Raw genomic sequence first — 17039 nt, 5'->3', positions numbered from 1 at the left:
GTGACGCTGCGCGCTGACGTCACGGGGCGGGGCTTTAATGGTGGTGTGCCGCGAGATTTTTTTTCAGTAAACAGGTGTGCCGTTGCCCAAAAACGTTTGGGAAACACTGTCTTAGAGTACTATTTGCCAGTCCTCTGCATGCTGAATTCTCACAGAGGAACCCACCAAATAAGCTCAACAAAGGAAGAGGCTAATTGCATCAGCATGCAATTGCAGTAGGTCCTGAAAAATCCCAAAGCCCCTTTATTATGACCAACCCAAAATGTTACACAATAGTGAAAAAACCGGGGGTTTTCATCAGGCTGGATGTTAAAGCAAAGCAGGAGGAGGAGTGTGAGAAAAAGATAGGTTGATAATGGATAATGAAGCCACAAGGTATGCAATGGTCAAAATGCAGTTTTGTTGTATGTTCTTAGAAAGGGGCATTGCTACAGGGCTTGGCATGCTTGCGCTTCAGAATTTACTGCTACATCCCTGGGATGCAGCCTACCACTTGTCCACATGACTCTTACCTTCTTAATTGATCTCATGTAATTGAGGAGAGATAACCAGCTGAGTTTAAGAGGTAATTATTGCCTCATTATGAGCAGGAGTGATCATTTATTTATTTATTTTGATTCCATTTATGAAGTGCTCCCCATAAAACATATTGAAGTTATTTCGCGGTTGTGTCCGTACTCCTTATAGAGCCTGATTTGGACCAAGATGATTATAAAAGCCAACAACCTATCTCAAATTGGACAGTGTATTTGAATGGTTGCTACACAACTCCATAACTTCTGCATGAAGCTGATTATCTGGACCCATTTCAATCTGGTTTTATTGTCTGCTTGTATTGTCTCAGTGAATCACCTGAGAAGGGAGAACATCAGGAAGTGATGTTGGTGGTCTTGGCTCTGTCAGTAGTTTTAAATTCTGTTTGGCCATGGTACCATTCTGGATCACCTGTCCAGGAAGGGGGTAAGAGGGTACAGTTTTATGGTAGTGCCATCCCGACCTGATTGATAGGTGGTAGAAGGTGGGCCGGCAGACATTAGTTTGGATTTTGCTATTGTGTTCAGCAGGCTCCGTGCTGTTGCCTCTGCTATCCAATATCTGTATGAAATGGGAGATGAGAGAAGGTGCCCAGAGTTCTGGGCTGAGGTGTCTATGTTGATAACAAGCAGCTGTGTTTCTCCTTTACTTCAGAATCAGGTGGGATCCTATTGCGTTGAACATGTACCTGGACTGGAAGAGGGCTAATAATACAAAAAAATCTTTCCATGCAAAACAGAGATCTGCTATTTAACAGTTCAGTAGTTTCAGGAGGTGGTATTACTAATTCTGCACAGGGTTGCACTTCTCCTTAAGGAATAAGCTTATTATTTAAGTGTGCTACTAGATCTGGCCCTTAATTTGGATGCTCAGATGGTGTCTCTAGCATGGATGGCCATCCATTGGTTTAGGCTGGTTTTCCAGTTACAGTCTCTCCTAGATAGATCTAACCAAACAGCACCCATCTTTAAAAATGTGATCTTGCCTCTACTGCACTTCCAGACTCAATTCAATGTGCTAGTTTAACCTTTAAACCCCTAATTTACTTGAGGCAAGGATACTTAATAGACCATCTTCTCCCATATGAACCTGCCTGAAACTTAAGACCTGCATTAGAGTTCCTCCTTCAGTTACTCCTATAAACTGAGGTTAAGTGAGTAGCAACTGTATGAATGGCTTTTGGGGGGTGAGACTTCATTTGAGGGTTGGGCTTCCACGAGAAGTAAAAGGAATTCCAACTCTTCTGTCTTTTAGAAAATACATCTACTGTAGTGCCCTTTCTGTTCACCAAGACCTTTAGTGTTTTGTGTTTGTGTGTGTGTTTGCTTGCTTGCCTGCCTTTTTATAATTTCTATTATTGTGCTGATTTTGATTTCATTTGAACTTTACTTCTTTTCCGTTCAGGTTTTTGTGTACTTATTGCCCTTGTTGCTGCCGTTTTATAGACTTTTTCATAAGCCACTTTGGATGTTGTTTCAACAGAAAAGCAGGCTATAAATATTTGCAGTAGTTCACAATGAGTACAGTTGTGCTATAATAATATTTACTTAACAATGCATATGATTATGTTGTAATAATATAATGATAAATAAGTGTTCTGAATGCTACACACACACCTGGTATAAAGCAGTTTCTTATTTCCTAACCTAAAAAGCTGAAATGTTTTTGGAGTTCCGCCTAGAGGAGCAACTCCAACCCCTTGTATCATTTTGGCTGCCTCTTTTCTGTATAATTTCCCAGCATTATGATAAACAAGAAAAGTATGCAATATCCCAAATGTGGCCACACCAACATCAGTATAAAGATGATATGATACCTACTGTACATATTACAAAAGGAAATATGTACTTCTTCCTAAAGGGTCATATATTTGCCATGTCCTGAACTAGTTATTTTGCAAAATGTAAGCAATTCTTTAAAGGGACGCAGGTGGCGCTGTGGGTTAAACCACAGAGCCTAGGACTTGCCAATCAGAAGGTCGGTGGTTCGAATCCCCACAACGGGGTGAGCTCCTGTTGCTCGGTCCCTGCTCCTGCCAACCTAGCAGTTTGAAAGCACGTCAAAGTGCAAGTAGATAAATAGGTACCGCTCTGGCGGGAAGGTAAACAACATTTCCGTGCGCTGCTCTGGTTTGCCAGAAGCGGCTTAGTCATGCTGGCCACATGACCCGGAAGCTGGCTCCCTCGGCCAGTAAAGCGAGATCAGCACCGCAACCCCAGAGTCGGCCACAACTGGACCTAATGGTCAGGGGTCCCTTTACCTTTAAGCAACTCTTTATCACTTCCCAAAGTAACCTTACCTATCTCAGAACTGTCTTCTAGCATCTAAGGAAAATTAGGCAAAGGTATGGCCTACTAGGAGAGGGTGGTAATGTTGAACTGAATGTCATTGAAGGAGGAAAAATATGCAGTCATGCTGTTGTTTGTACTGCCAACAGAGTGCTTAAACTCACAAGATCAGGAAGTACCATAACCAAGGAAGAAGTAAATGCTTCTTGGCTGGGATGGAATGATAGAAAAACAGACAATGGGGAGAACTCATTGAAATAACTTCCACATGATGTCACTGGCCCCATCTTCATGTAACAGTAAGCCATATGGCTTAGCATGATCAAGCCAAGCGCTTGTTTGTTGTTGGTAGCATCTGTCTGTCTCAGGAGACAATGGAAGAGTGCGCCTTTGGCAGTGAAGTCAAACTGTTGGAAGGTTGCGGTGCCTGCTGTGGCTTTGGAGTCCAATATGGGAGGTACATATTTTAATTGCAGGTGGGACAGATGAAGGCATCTGGTTTTGCAGCTACAGGTGCACAATGGCTTTTCTTCTCTCTGCACTAATTCCTCCTCTGGTCACTGCTCTGGATACCAGACCTGATTGTCTGTCTCCTGGCCTTGCTATCATCTGCAAGGGAATCCCACACAACAGGGTTCATGTTGCCAGCCTTCAAGTCATGTTTGCCGACATCTTGGTCTGCCAACAGGCCTAGTAGAAGGTTGGCACTTTATTGACCAGAGGCTGCCTGGTTTAAGGAAGGCAGTAACTGACCAGTGACACACGATGATCTCTCCCACCGACAAAGGCAGCCTGTAGGTCTTGTACCTTCTGCCAATCAGGTTGAGCTTATAACTCATAACTGCTGCCTCCCTCATTGTTTTTGCTGCACCGAAGTGACTTCTCTGGGGCACAAGCAGTGTATATGGAAGTCCTGGGCTGCCCAGACAACAAGACCCCTCTCTCGGTCTCACTGATTTGTTCCAAAGGAAAGGAAAGCAATACATTTGGCAACCGCCTGGCTGCAGGAGTTGCTGGAAGGAGGCATGCAAGGTGCCCTTTTCTTTTCCCAAATTTGTCCCGTAAGGCAGTGGATATAGATTATTCCTCAGGGTTTACCCCTGAAGTCTTTCTCATGAATGGGTATAGCTGCAAGGCAGCGGAGGTTTAAGCTCAGTTTTCTTTCTTCTAGATGAGCTACCTTCCCAGGTCAATGAGCCCCATCTGCTCCCCATTTCCCTCAACAGCACATGCAGTAACTGCCTTCCTGACCTTTGGGCCCACCATTGATCTCGTCTGCTCAATCTGCCAGAGCCTGTCCTCACATGCAGGGGACAGACAAGCCCCCAATTCACTGAGGGTTTACGACCTATCCCAACCTGGTTTAGCTGGCCATTCCCAGGATGTGGCTACTACCACAAGCTACCAGCTTCTAGGAGCCACAAGTGGGAGCTGAGTGCAGGGTGAGGACCAAAGATGGAAAAACTACTCCAGAAGGAGCATGACATGTCCCCCACCAGATGTACTACCCCTCCCCTAACACCACATGCACTCCATCAAGTCTGCAATATCTAGGCACTAATTTATGGGGAGAGTGAGCATCTCTTTTGTTTTAATTTCTTTTTGTATGTGTGTTGTTTGATAAAATTACTCCTCCCCTAACACCCCGTACACCCCAGAGTGCTTGCTTATGCTGCTTAAATTGTGTTCCAGCACTCATTATTTGTTTCACTTGAAACAGTTCACAAGAGGAAGCCAAGAACAAAACCTTGGCTTTTTCTGTCATGGTTTATCTGTAAAGGAAACAACCCATGAGCACTAGTTCACACGTACTGCTAGGCAAGCATGGGTGTCTCTATCCTTCCCACTTGCCCAAAGTAGAAGTGGTGCAGAAGTTATTTAAATAAGGTGTTCCTCATTCATGGTAAACTGTAATTCTTTTGTAACTATGGTTTACAGTAGCATGTAAATGAGGTAATTGGTTCTCTTTGGGGAGGAACAGTTTATGTATTTGTGTATTAACATGCATGTAAACAGAAAACAAGAATAAAGAACTCATCAATAACACAGCTACAGAAATACCAAATGCCTTTTGCTCCTGGGAATATAGTAGTGTTGCTTTTGCCTGCTACACCCAAATGCATATTTGAATGGCTAACATTTTTCATGACTAGGGCCCCGGTTCTAAAATTAGCATAATTACAGTATCAAAATCTGTCCCTTTGTGGCCTTCACACTGTTATTTTCCCATAGTAAAATATGCCAAGCCCTCAAGTACACTGTTTGCAGTCACATGTTACATGAAATAATAATAAACCCTTTATGGGTGCCTTAGACAGTTTTGAATGGGTGGATTCTTAGTTAACCTACAAGGACACTTTGATATTCTTCATTAGATTGCAGAGACTGTAGATTTGATTTGCTCATGATGCAATACCATTTCACCCATGCAAAAAAACCAGCATGTCCACAACATGACTCTGCCCTAGCTGTATCCAATCTATTTCTACGCTATATTGTTACCAGTTAAAATTGGGCTTGTTCTTCAGTTTCCCCCATTTTCCAACTGAAAGGGGAAGGGAACAGATAAGCTTCATTTTAATTTGTTCTGGCAATTATTGGAAAGTTCCCACTGTGAGGGAAGCCATTGCCTATTGGTGTGGAAGGACGCTCACCCATACAGGACCCAAACAAAAGGAGAAGCTGCTTTTCTACAAGTGTATTCAGGCATGTATCGACATATTGGCTAAAGAACCAGCCCATTCGAATCCTAATGGGAAAAAGAGAGAGAGAGGGAGGGAGAGAGAGAGAGAAGGAAAGAGAGAGGAGAACCTTAAAAAGAAAAGAATAAAAGCTATCAAGTGAGAGCCAAAATTGGAGAGATGAGCACAAATTGTGAGCTGGTGCGATGAGGGTAGGATCCGTTTTGTGTATTTACCTCCATAGATTACTGTAATGCTTTTGTATGTTATTTATAGATAAATGAATTATTCTGTTATTACTGATAAAGGTTACTGTAAGATTAATTTGAGAGTGTGAATAGAAGAAAAGTCTGTTTGGAAGGCAGGCTACAAGTTGGCTTCTTCCATTTTTTTTCTTTCAACAAATCAGAATTCCACATTAATTCAATCTTTTTAAAAGCGCATGTAAGGATAATATATTTCTGAGCTTTCTAAAATATAATTCTGGCAAAATCCAAGTATTTTACTTTATTAAAAAGCCTTGAAATAGTCAAAAGGTGAAGCAAATATATTGGATGATTATGAAGAACGGAACAGGTTATTTAAGAAATCGCTGAGGCTGCAGTTCTTTTTAAATTGGCATGCGAGCGCTGTTAAAAAGTGTGATGACAAGGGTAGGTTTTTCCTTTAGAGCTCCCCCCCCCCCACTTCTTCTTCTTATTCTCAGCTCTTAAGTAAAAGAGCGGGGGAAAGGGTTTTGCCAGTGAAATCACTTAAAATTCTTAGTTAGTTCTGTTTCTGCTTGAATTTTCCTTACTTTTTCTGTGTTTAGCAAGTTTGACAATTGGTTCTAGCCATATGACATCCCAAAAGCAGTTGTTAGGGAGAGATGTCAAAGTTAGGTTCATGACATACAAATAACAGGCCCCCACTGTGCTAATAACATACATTTCAAAGGAAAATCAGTGATGTGAACTGAAAACTAACAAACAGAATATACCTCACTAGGAAAGTGACCTCTTCCAAAAGCTACTGAAGTGACAAGTGAAACTTCAATCAGACACCTTGTTTAGAAGGATAAGCATTGGAACTGTACCCTTTCCAGGGGTGGGGAGTTTGTACTATTCTAAAACAGTACAGTGCTTCATGCCATTGTAACTTAGTACAGCCTCTCTCTTCCTATAAACAAACTATTTCAATGGGAAACCACTAGTGATTCGACCCTCTGACTTATCCCTTGGTCAAGTTGTGCAAACAGCAATGATTCTGGCTGGGGAAAGAATTTCATGCAGCAGTTACCAAAAAAAAAAAAAAAGGCAAGAAAAAGCCTGGATGAAATAAAGTTTGGTGCTGATGTTAGTAGCTGGTTTGTTAAAGCTTCCAAGAGCCTGGAGGGCAGCAAAATAAACCAGCTCAGTCCACATTGCTGTTAATGAGAGATTTCTCAGGGAGCCTTACTTAATTAACAACACTTTGAAAGACAGTTCAGCTGAAATGCTACATTTAGCGAAGTAGGCTAGCTGAACAATAATCAGTGGCATAGCAAGGTCAGGTGGTACCCGGTGCAGAATTTTTTTGTCAAACCTCCTCCCCCCATACGCACACACACATCGACGGCTCGAGGTAGGCTTGGGAGTCGCGGGTGGGCATCATGCCAAATGTCACCCCCCTCAGTGATGACACTAGGGGCGGTCCGCGCCCTCCCCCCATCCTACTCCTCTGACAATAATGCAACTTAAATTGTAGCTACAGAAACAAGCACATACTTGTTTCGGGCTGTGTGTTGGTAGGTACGTTTTTCATACACGAGGAGAATGGCCAAATGCACTTAGAGGGCTGAGTTGTTCTGTTCAATAGATTTGGGAAAGGCAGAATCCTTATATGTGCATCTTCTCAGGAAGGGGTGATAAAAGTTGCATGCGTTGACTTTCCTCTTTTTGCACAATTGTTAGTGGCAGAGGCGACCTGCCTCGGCTGCATCTAATCTCCTATACTGCAAGAGGGCTTTTCTGTTATACTGACAGCAGAACTAACTACTGCGCAGTTTTCAGTCCAACAGTTTGCTACTGCTGTCTCATCATGAGCGAAATGCAGAGTGGTGTAAGCTATTTTCAGCTTGGCTCACGGGCTTGCATCAAGAATTCTTGGGATGCCCCAGTTCGTTCTTTTTTTTTTCAAGTCAAGGCGGGTAGCCGTTATCCTCATACATGCATTATTCATTCCGGACCATCTTGTCATAAAACGGTGTCCTATTGTTCTCATCCGAGTGGCTTGTGTACCATCAGCGTCTTCCTTGTGAATGGCTTCTGTATACCTTGCCTTGTGGCCTTGCTGTATTCAGCATCTAGTGCTTCAAGCGGAAAAAGAGGCAAAAAAAATCAGAATAAAAATTCTCTTGTAGGTTCAAGATTATATTTCCTGCCTGAGAGAAGGCGGAATCTTAAATTACAAATGAAACACTCTTTTTCTATCCTTTCTCATATATATATATATATATATATATATATATATATATATATATATATATATATATATATTCTATGGGTTAAAGCTACAGTGTGATGATAAAAGGAGAGAATTGCAGAGGCTCCTGCCAGAGAAGCTGTTGAATGAAGTATCTACCTATAACCTCAGCTGCAGCAGTAAGTGACAGGAGCTCAGAGGAAAGGCCAACACAGTGACATGAGTAAAAGAAAAAGGAAGGTATGATACAATGCTATTTTTGTATGGCATGATGTGCTCTGAATCCCCCCCTTTTTCCAGAAGGCAACTGGCTGAAATTCTGCCAGCTGTCCAGAAATAAATGGCTTTGGATATAAAACCCAAAAGAAGCTGCAGGTACAGTTTTCCTTTTTTATATATATAACTTTCATGGAAGCTGAGTTTGTGTATATTTGTTCAAATGTAAGTTCCACCATCAGTCTTGTGCCCAAGCAAGTGTGTGCAGATAACTGCAGCCTTAAATGTTCTAAAAGCTTTAAGAATAAAACTGTACAACTTCTGGAACTTTTCAACACGTCATTTCTTTTAATTCAAATTTTTCTTGGAGAGGAAATAGTCAACTAAAACGGATATTTCTATCTATTATCACATGGTAATATCCTTTGGCTTCAGAAATAATATTTAATATGCAAAGTGAAGTCATAATATACAGTCTTCTGCTTTATGCAGAATTCAGAGCTACAAAACTTTATTTCAATAGAATACACAAAAAATGTTCATCCAAAGTTAGCTGTGCCTAAACCAATATGCCTAAGTTCCTGTTACGGTTTGAAACGTTAAGTGTGAGTTAATTTCCCTTTTTTTATCTAAACAATACCTGAATTGAAACTCTTGTGTTATGATCACTTTAAGTTCTGAAATTTAAAACATGAATTAATTGGAGCTTAATTAATTAAATGGAGGTTCCTCCATACTTTCAGAGAGCTTGTATGTATTCCACAGTTCCGTTTACAATTCAGATGGAGGAATTTGAGGCAAGTTAACAGTCAGTGGTTGGGACAAAGTCTTTCTGCTTTGGTGTGCTAGGGGGCTATATATAGGAATCAAATTAGATAAGCCAAAAAGCTGGGATCCAGTAGTCCCTGTGCAAGTAGAAAGGCACTCCCACTCACGAAACAAAGGTTCTCGTTTTGTTCAATCCCCCTTCCTGTCTCACTACATAAACCACATCCTGTGCTGTTCCAAACCTCAGGGCATGGGTTACTATGGCTAGTTTCTTTCTGCCCAGGAGGGGCAGCAGTTGGCATAGCAGCCTCACCTCATACGAAAGGCCCCAAACCAACCAGAAAATATCCACAGGGTAGTCTGGGAAGATGCATGGTAGTGGCAAAAGATTGCTTCTTTACCACTCTATGGGATTCTGGGTTCCTTCAGTCTCACTTGTACGAGCACAGGTTAAGTATCCATACTTCTTCAGTTTTCCACTGCCACCAATTCACTCAGGATGCTTTCGAAACCTCCTAGAAGCGTGCATAGCAATTTCAGAACAGGTTGCACTTTAGAAAACGGGGACTGGACAAAGGAAGATCCCAACTGGATTACGTTGTAACGGCTGAACTTGTAAAAGAGCGCTGCCTTCTACTGTAGATTTAGATTGATTGCAATGACACAAAAAATTCTCCATCTTTCCTTTCGAGTTTAAAGAATTATTTAGCTCACTTAACATCAAAGTAGTCCTTCCAAATAAATATCTGAGTGTTATTTTATCTTGGGGCATGTCTTGTTATGTAGGATATAATCAGGCTGATATGGTATTGCATATGGAAGTGTGCTTGCTCTTTTGATATATGCCTCATAGCAAAAGAAAAGAGGGATCTATAACAATGTATGTATTTCTTTGAAGAGAGAGACAAATTACAATGACTGAATGGAGCCCTGCTATGCTAATTAAATGTTAGGCACTCGTCTGGTCCTGACATACCGAAATAAATATAAAACAGTTCAGAGAAATGTTTTACTTTCCTATAACTTATGTTTTAGAGCTCAATGTGTTATTTTTGTGTTCGTTCCTACACTTTCCCATTCAGCTCATGGTAACGAACAGAAATTTTAAAACCTGGTCAAAACATAAAAATGTAACTTGCAATTAGATTAGTCTTGGTTTCGTTTCATTTTTTTTTACTGGGAGATATTTAGGGCCAGGCTTTGGATATGACAATTGCAGAGTTAGGAGGAGCTCACCATTAAAGGTGTTGGATGTGCTCTGCCAGTTCCTAATTTTTAAACAGAAGATCCAGTCAAGGGACCAGTCTCATTGGACTATAAAACCAGCGGGACACAGAGCCTGAGAAGGCAGTCCCTGAGGGTTGATTCACACACACATATATACACATCACTTGGGTTTCTGACCACTCAATATTTGGATTATGCACTTAAAGATGTAGGTGTGGATTAAACTGAGACATGTATGCAGGCTTACAATGCAGGAAGGGAGCTTAAGAGAGGAATCCAGTAGGAGCTTTTATGTATAAACAGTTGACTAATGATGATGCCTTGCATGTATGATTGAGCCGAGACAGATCATGCAATGGAAACAGAACTTTCAAATCACTTCAGACACACGTGTATGTTAATGGAGTTGATTCACACAGTGAGCAACCAAATGGTGAGAAATTGTGAGGATCATGAATGGGTGAGCCATCCCTTCATAACCGGCAGCTGAATATGTGAATGGACTCCATTGAATAAGATGGTCCCTGAGGCATGATGTGAAAGTGGCTGATTAGCTGCTCTCTCTGGGCAAAGGTCAGAGGGGGCAGGGCTTCTGTTGAGGTAGGTGATTAGCTGTGGGAGGAGCTTATCAGAGCTTCAGGGCAGCAGTTTGATCCATATTTTAGATTTAGGGGAGCTAGTCTCAAACATTTGTTGGGGGAGACCTAGGTTTTTTGGGAGGGATTTATTTGTCCTGTCTCCACACTTTTTATGATAGAGGACCACTGTAGTCACCCCCAACGACACGTTCCCAAGATGGAGGGTGAGGGAACAGCTGCAGTCGCCTGTGGTTCCTGCGCAATGTTTGCCATCTTGCCAAAGGTTGCAGGCAGCTTTACCTGCAGCAATTGCATGTTGATTGCCCTCTTAAAAGACAAAGTCCAGCAACTGGAGGAACGTGTAGCTACGCTCCAAAGAATTAGAGAGCTGGAAATCTTCTTGGAAGCAACAGAGCACACCGTCTCCACCAATGAAGAGACAGGGGACTCCCCTGAGAAGGTGGCTAGTTCACCAACACAGGAGCCAGATATATGGAGAAACGTGACTCAAAGAAGTAGGAGGCCCAGGGTTCGCTCTGATTGTTTAGAAATACGCAATCGCTTTGAGGTCCTTTCCCCTAGCATGGAAGACGAAGAGCAGACTCCATTTGAGGATCTCTCCCTCATTACAGTCGATCAGGTATATGAAGACGAGGAGCAAAGGCAGTCCTCTGGGAATGTCCAGGCGACCTTGGAACCGACAGCTCACAGAAGAACCCCGACCAGACCTAAGAGGAGGCGTGTAGTGGTGATAGGGGATTCCCTACTGAGGGGAACAGAAGCAGTGATCTGTGGGCCTGACAAGATGTCTCGGGAAGTGTGCTGTCTCCCCGGGGCTAAGATCCAAGATGTAACTGAACGACTGCAAGGAATCATAAAACCCACTGACAAATACCCCTTCCTCTTGGTTCATGTGGGAACCAATGACACTGCAAGCAATAGCCTCCAGAAGATCAAAAGAGATTACGAGGCTCTGGGCAGGAAATTGAAGCAATTAAATGCACAAATTGTCATCTCATCTGTCCTCCCAGTTGAACGACGTGGCCCAGGGAGAGAGGGAAAAATAGTGGAAGTGAACAACTGGCTTCGCAAATGGTGCAAACAGGAACGGTTTGGATTCTTAGATCACGGAATGCAGTTTCTTGAAGATGGACTTCTGGCAAGCGATGGGCTGCACCTCACAACGGTTGGGAGGAATGTTTTTGCAAAAAATCTCAGAAACCTCATCAGGAGGGCTTTAAACTGACTAATGTGGGGGAGGGAGACAGTGCTCCTGAAGGTAGGAGTCTATCAATTGATGAAGATGATCATCCAAATGTCATAGACCGAATGGAGCAAAGAGCATGCAGACCTAGTGGTGGGAGGAGAAAATCCTTAAATAAGAGACACGGGGGAATGATTAATGGACTTCAATGTCTGTACACTAATGCGCAAAGCATGGGAAATAAACAAGATGAGCTTGAGCTCCTGGTACAGCAAACTAAATATGACATAATAGGAATCACTGAAACCTGGTGGGATAAATCCCACGATTGGAATGTAATAATGGAGGGATACAATCTATTTCAAAGAAACAGACCAGACAAGAAAGGAGGAGGAGTGGCGTTATATGTCAGGGATGTGTATACCTGTGAAGAGATCCAAGATTTAGAACCTCAAAGCCAAAGTGAGAGCATTTGGGTCAAAATTAAGGGAGAGAAGAATAACAGTGACCTCATTGTGGGAGTTTACTATAGATCCCCAAGCCAAACGGAGGACATAGATGATGCCTTCCTGGAACAGATGGCCAAGCATGCAAAAGGAAGGGAGATAGTAGTAATGGGGGACTTCAATTACCCGGATATTTGTTGGATGTCAAACTCAGCCAAGAGCATAAGGTCAAACAGATTCCTCACTGCCCTTGCAGACAACTTCATTGTCCAGAAAGTGGGAGAAGCAACAAGAGGAACAGCCATTTTAGATCTGGTCCTAACCAATGTTGATGACCTGGTTAGTGGGGTAGAAGTGGAAGGATCATTAGGCGCGAGTGATCATGCTCTTCTGAAGTTTACTATACAGCGGAAAGGAGCAGCCAAGCATACTAGGACTCAATTTCTCGACTTTAAGAAAGCCGACTTCATAAAGCTTAGGGAAGTGCTGGGTGAGATCCCATGGACAGTAATACTAAAAGGAAAGGGAGTTCAAGATGGCTGGGAGTTTGTTAAGAGGGAGATAGTAAAAGCACAACTTCAGGCAATACCAATAAGACGGAAACATGGAAGGTGCCTAAAGAAGCCAGGGTGGCTATCTAAAGAACTTTTAACTGAGTTAAGATTAAAAAAGGATGTGTACAAAAAATGGAAAAGGGGGGAAACCACCAAAGAGGAATTCAAACAAATAGCCAGCACGTGTAGACACAAAGTCAGAAAAGCTAAAGCACAAAATGAACTCAGGCTTGCTAGAGAGGTTAAAAGCAACAAAAAAGGCTTTTATGGGTATGTTCGTAGCAAAAGGAAGAACAAAGAAACCGTGGGGTCACTCAGAGGAGAAGATGGTGAAATGCAAACAGGGGACACAGAAAGGGCTGAACTCCTCAATGCCTTCTTTGCCTCAGTCTTCTCCGATAAAGAAAACAATGCCCGACCTGAAGAATTTGGAGCAAATGATTCAGCAGAGGAAACACAGCCCAGAATAACTAAGGAGATAGTACAAGAATACTTGGCTAGTCTAGATGTATTCAAGTCTCCAGGGCCAGATGAACTGCATCCAAGAGTATTAAAAGAACTGGCAGATGTGATTTCAGAACCACTGGCAGTCATCTTTGAGAATTCCTGGAGAACAGGCGAAGTCCCGGCAGACTGGAGGAGGGCAAATGTTGTCCCTATTTTCAAAAAGGGGGAAAGAGAGGACCCAAATAATTACCGCCCAGTCAGTCTGACATCAATATCAGGGAAGATTCTGGAGCAGATCATTAAGCAAACAGTCTGTGAGCACCTAGAAAGGAATGCTGTGATCACCAATAGTCAGCATGGATTTCTGAAAAATAAGTCATGTCAGACTAACCTGATCTCGTTTTTTGACAGAATTACAAGCCTGGTAGATGAAGGGAACGCAGTGGATGTAGTCTACCTTGATTTCAGCAAGGCATTGACAAGGTGCCCCATGATATTCTTGTAAAGAAGCTGGTAAAATGCGGTCTTGACTATGCTACCACTCAGTGGATTTGTAACTGGCTGACTGACCGAACCCAAAGGGTGCTCATCAATGGTTCCTCTTCATCCTGGAGAAGAGTGACTAGTGGGGTGCCACAGGGTTCTGTCTTGGGCCCGGTCTTATTCAACATCTTTATCAACGACTTGGATGATGGACTCAAGGGCATCCTGATCAAATTTGCAGATGACACCAAACTGGGAGGGGTGGCTAACACCCCAGAGGACAGGATCACACTTCAAAACGACCTTGACAGATTAGAGAACTGGGCCAAAACAAACAAGATGAATTTTAACAGGGAGAAATGTAAAGTATTGCACTTGGGCAAAAAAAATGAGAGGCACAAATACAAGATGGGTGACACCTGGCTTGAGAGCAGTACATGTGAAAAGGATCTAGGAGTCTTGGTTGACCACAAACTTGACATGAGCCAACAGTGTGACGCGGCAGCTAAAAAAGCCAATGCAATTCTGGGCCTCATCAATAGGAGTATAGCATCTAGATCAAGGGAAGTAATAGTGCCACTGTATTCTGCTCTGGTCAGACCTCACCTGGAGTACTGTGTCCAGTTCTGGGCACCACAGTTCAAGAAGGACACTGACAAACTGGAACGTGTCCAGAGGAGGGCAACCAAAATGGTCAAAGGCCTGGAAATGATGCCTTATGAGGAACGGCTAAGGGAGCTGGGCATGTTTAGCCTGGAGAAGAGGAGGTTAAGGGGTGATATGATAGCCATGTTCAAATATATAAAAGGATGTCACATAGAGGAGGGAGAAAGGTTGTTTTCTGCTGCTCCAGAGAAGCGGACACGGAGCAATGGATCCAAACTACAAGAAAGAAGATTCCACCTAAACATTAGGAAGAACTTCCTGACAGTAAGAGCTGTTCGACAGTGGAATTTGCTGCCAAGGAGTGTGGTGGAGTCTCCTTCTTTGGAGGTCTTTAAGCAGAGGCTTGACAACCATATGTCAGGAGTGCTCTGATGGTGTTTCCTGCTTGGCAGGGGGTTGGACTCGATGGCCCTTGTGGTCTCTTCCAACTCTATGATTCTATGAAAGTCCAATCTGAGGTGCTATTGTGCGTGATGGCTTCTATCTCTCTCTCACACACACACACAGCCATTTATAAATGACATACGTGGATGCATTGTGAAGTATCCCAGAAGTTTGTAAAGTCCTGTACAACACATTGTTTATCATTTATTTGAAGTATTTATATTCCACCCTATCACTGCACTCTCAGAGTGGTTTATAATAACTTGAACGTAGAGAGACTATTGACAATAACAAATTGTAGACATCCGCTAAAAATCATCAAGTAAATGAACATAGTTAAGTACTACGTGTGATTTGCGGCCCATCTTTCATATTTTGACAGTGCCAACTTCCATGAGAGATTGAGAAGAAAAGGAGGCTCTTTCATATTTGAGAGACAGAAGTGTACAGAAAAATATATTGATTCACTTCTAGTCAAATACTGAGATAAGTACATTCTAGATAATACTAGTTCTGCTGTCTAGACCCATTTTCAGACAGTAAGGTTACAATTGACTGATTAACTGTGGGAGAGAAAGGTTAGTGATCTTGTGAATCCACTGGCACGTAAGGCTGCACCTCATTCAGCAAATTAGTATAATCGGCAGAATTAGCAAGTACAACTTTGTCTTGATTTTACTATTTGAAGCTAGTGCAGGCAAGGTGCTATATATTTTGATACTTGCACACAAGAAACTATCTACGTGTAGAAACATAGCAAGTTTGCGAAAGGAAGCCTGATATTTTGTCCTCTTGATTTCAAGCAGTTTTGTTGAAGCACAACTCTAATCCGAGCCCTTGCCTTGCAGGCCTTAACTGAAATAAGGATAAGACTATTGCCAGTGATTTTACACAAGCGTTGTTGTTTTGAAGATACAACTCTGTTTTCTTGTAATGCTTTTACATACCCTTATGGAAGTTCTTTTTATCAGGCCTACGATATTCAATCAAGGTCAGTCTACTATTACTTGAACATCATTACTGGCATATAAATTAATCAAATCCCCATGATTTCTAAATGTCCTGAAGAGATAGAATGAATTCGTTCTATCTTTCTGCAGCTTTTGCTCCACTTTTCCTTTGCTCATCTGAACAATTTGCTAGTCAGAGCAAGAGCTATATTTCATAATTAGGGACATAGTATTTCTTAAAGAGTAGGGATGTGGGTGGCTCTGTGGTCTAAACCACTGAGCCCCTTGGGTTGGCGGTTCGAATCCCCATGACGGGGTGAGCTCCTGTTGCTCCATCCCAGCTCCTGCCAACCTAGCAGCTCGAAAGCACGCCAAAAAGTGCAAGTAGATAAATAGGTACCACTCCAGTGGGAAGGTAAACGGCATTTCCTTGCGCTGCTCTGGTTTCGGTGTTCCATGGCGCCAGAAACAGCTTAGTCATGCTGGCCACATGACCCGGAAAAACTGTCTGCGGACAAACGCCAGCTCCCTCGGTTTGTAAAGCAAGATGAGCACCTCAACCCCAGAGTCATCTGCAACTGTACTTAACCGTCAGGGGTCCTTTACCTTTACTTTTATTTCTTAAAGAAGAGGCCCAGTTCAGGTGTTACAGGCTGTTGGAAGCATGTGAAAACGGAGATTGCACTTTAATCCTAACACTGTTTCATAGACATTTCCAAAATTTAGCACCAAAGAACAAGCAAGTATAAGATCATAGCAAAGAGACTGCAATCCCATGAATCTCCTGAGTAGAATAAAGCCCTATTGAACTCAATGGGACTTCACTTTTCCAAAACTAGCCTAACCTTCTCCGATACTCAAGTTAGAGGTTATGTTGTTAAATTGCTTGCTTTTAGTTCATATTACTTAGAGGAGGTGGGTGGGATGTCAAACATTCAATAAAATACATGTGGTTTTTAAAAAAACGCAGTGCTTTCATAATGCATACTTTCATATTGCTGTGAGGAAAAGATTGTGTTTAGGAGTTTTCAGCTCATCTTTCACAGAGATCTCAGCCAGCCCTTGGAAAAGGAAGGAATCTTTTCTCAATAAAAGCTACATCTGTCTAATAAAGATGATCACACTGAAGATTACTGTAATACTCCATTAAGGCAGCTTACAGTGATCCAGA

The 17039-nt window shown here is 42.4% G+C and overlaps 1 protein-coding gene across 2 annotated transcripts in view; it reads left to right on the top strand.

The window, feature by feature from the left end:
* Window positions 1–17039, top strand: part of CDH20 (cadherin 20) — a 163256-nt gene that overhangs the window by 82086 nt on the left and 64131 nt on the right. The window contains exon 1 of one of the 2 annotated variants that reach the window (XM_028737905.2): window positions 5607–5715. The exons of the other annotated variant lie outside the window; for it this stretch is intronic. The gene's annotated coding sequence lies outside the window, so the exon portion shown is untranslated. Of the gene's footprint in view, window positions 1–5606; window positions 5716–17039 lie in introns of those variants that run through there. 2 annotated transcript variants of the gene reach the window in all.

The sequence above is a fragment of the Podarcis muralis genome, chromosome 8 (genome assembly GCF_964188315.1).
Source record: "Podarcis muralis chromosome 8, rPodMur119.hap1.1, whole genome shotgun sequence".
NCBI lineage: Eukaryota > Metazoa > Chordata > Lepidosauria > Squamata > Lacertidae > Podarcis > Podarcis muralis.
Note: the sequence above shows the minus strand (reverse complement) of the source record. Positions and strands in the feature narration are given on the sequence as shown.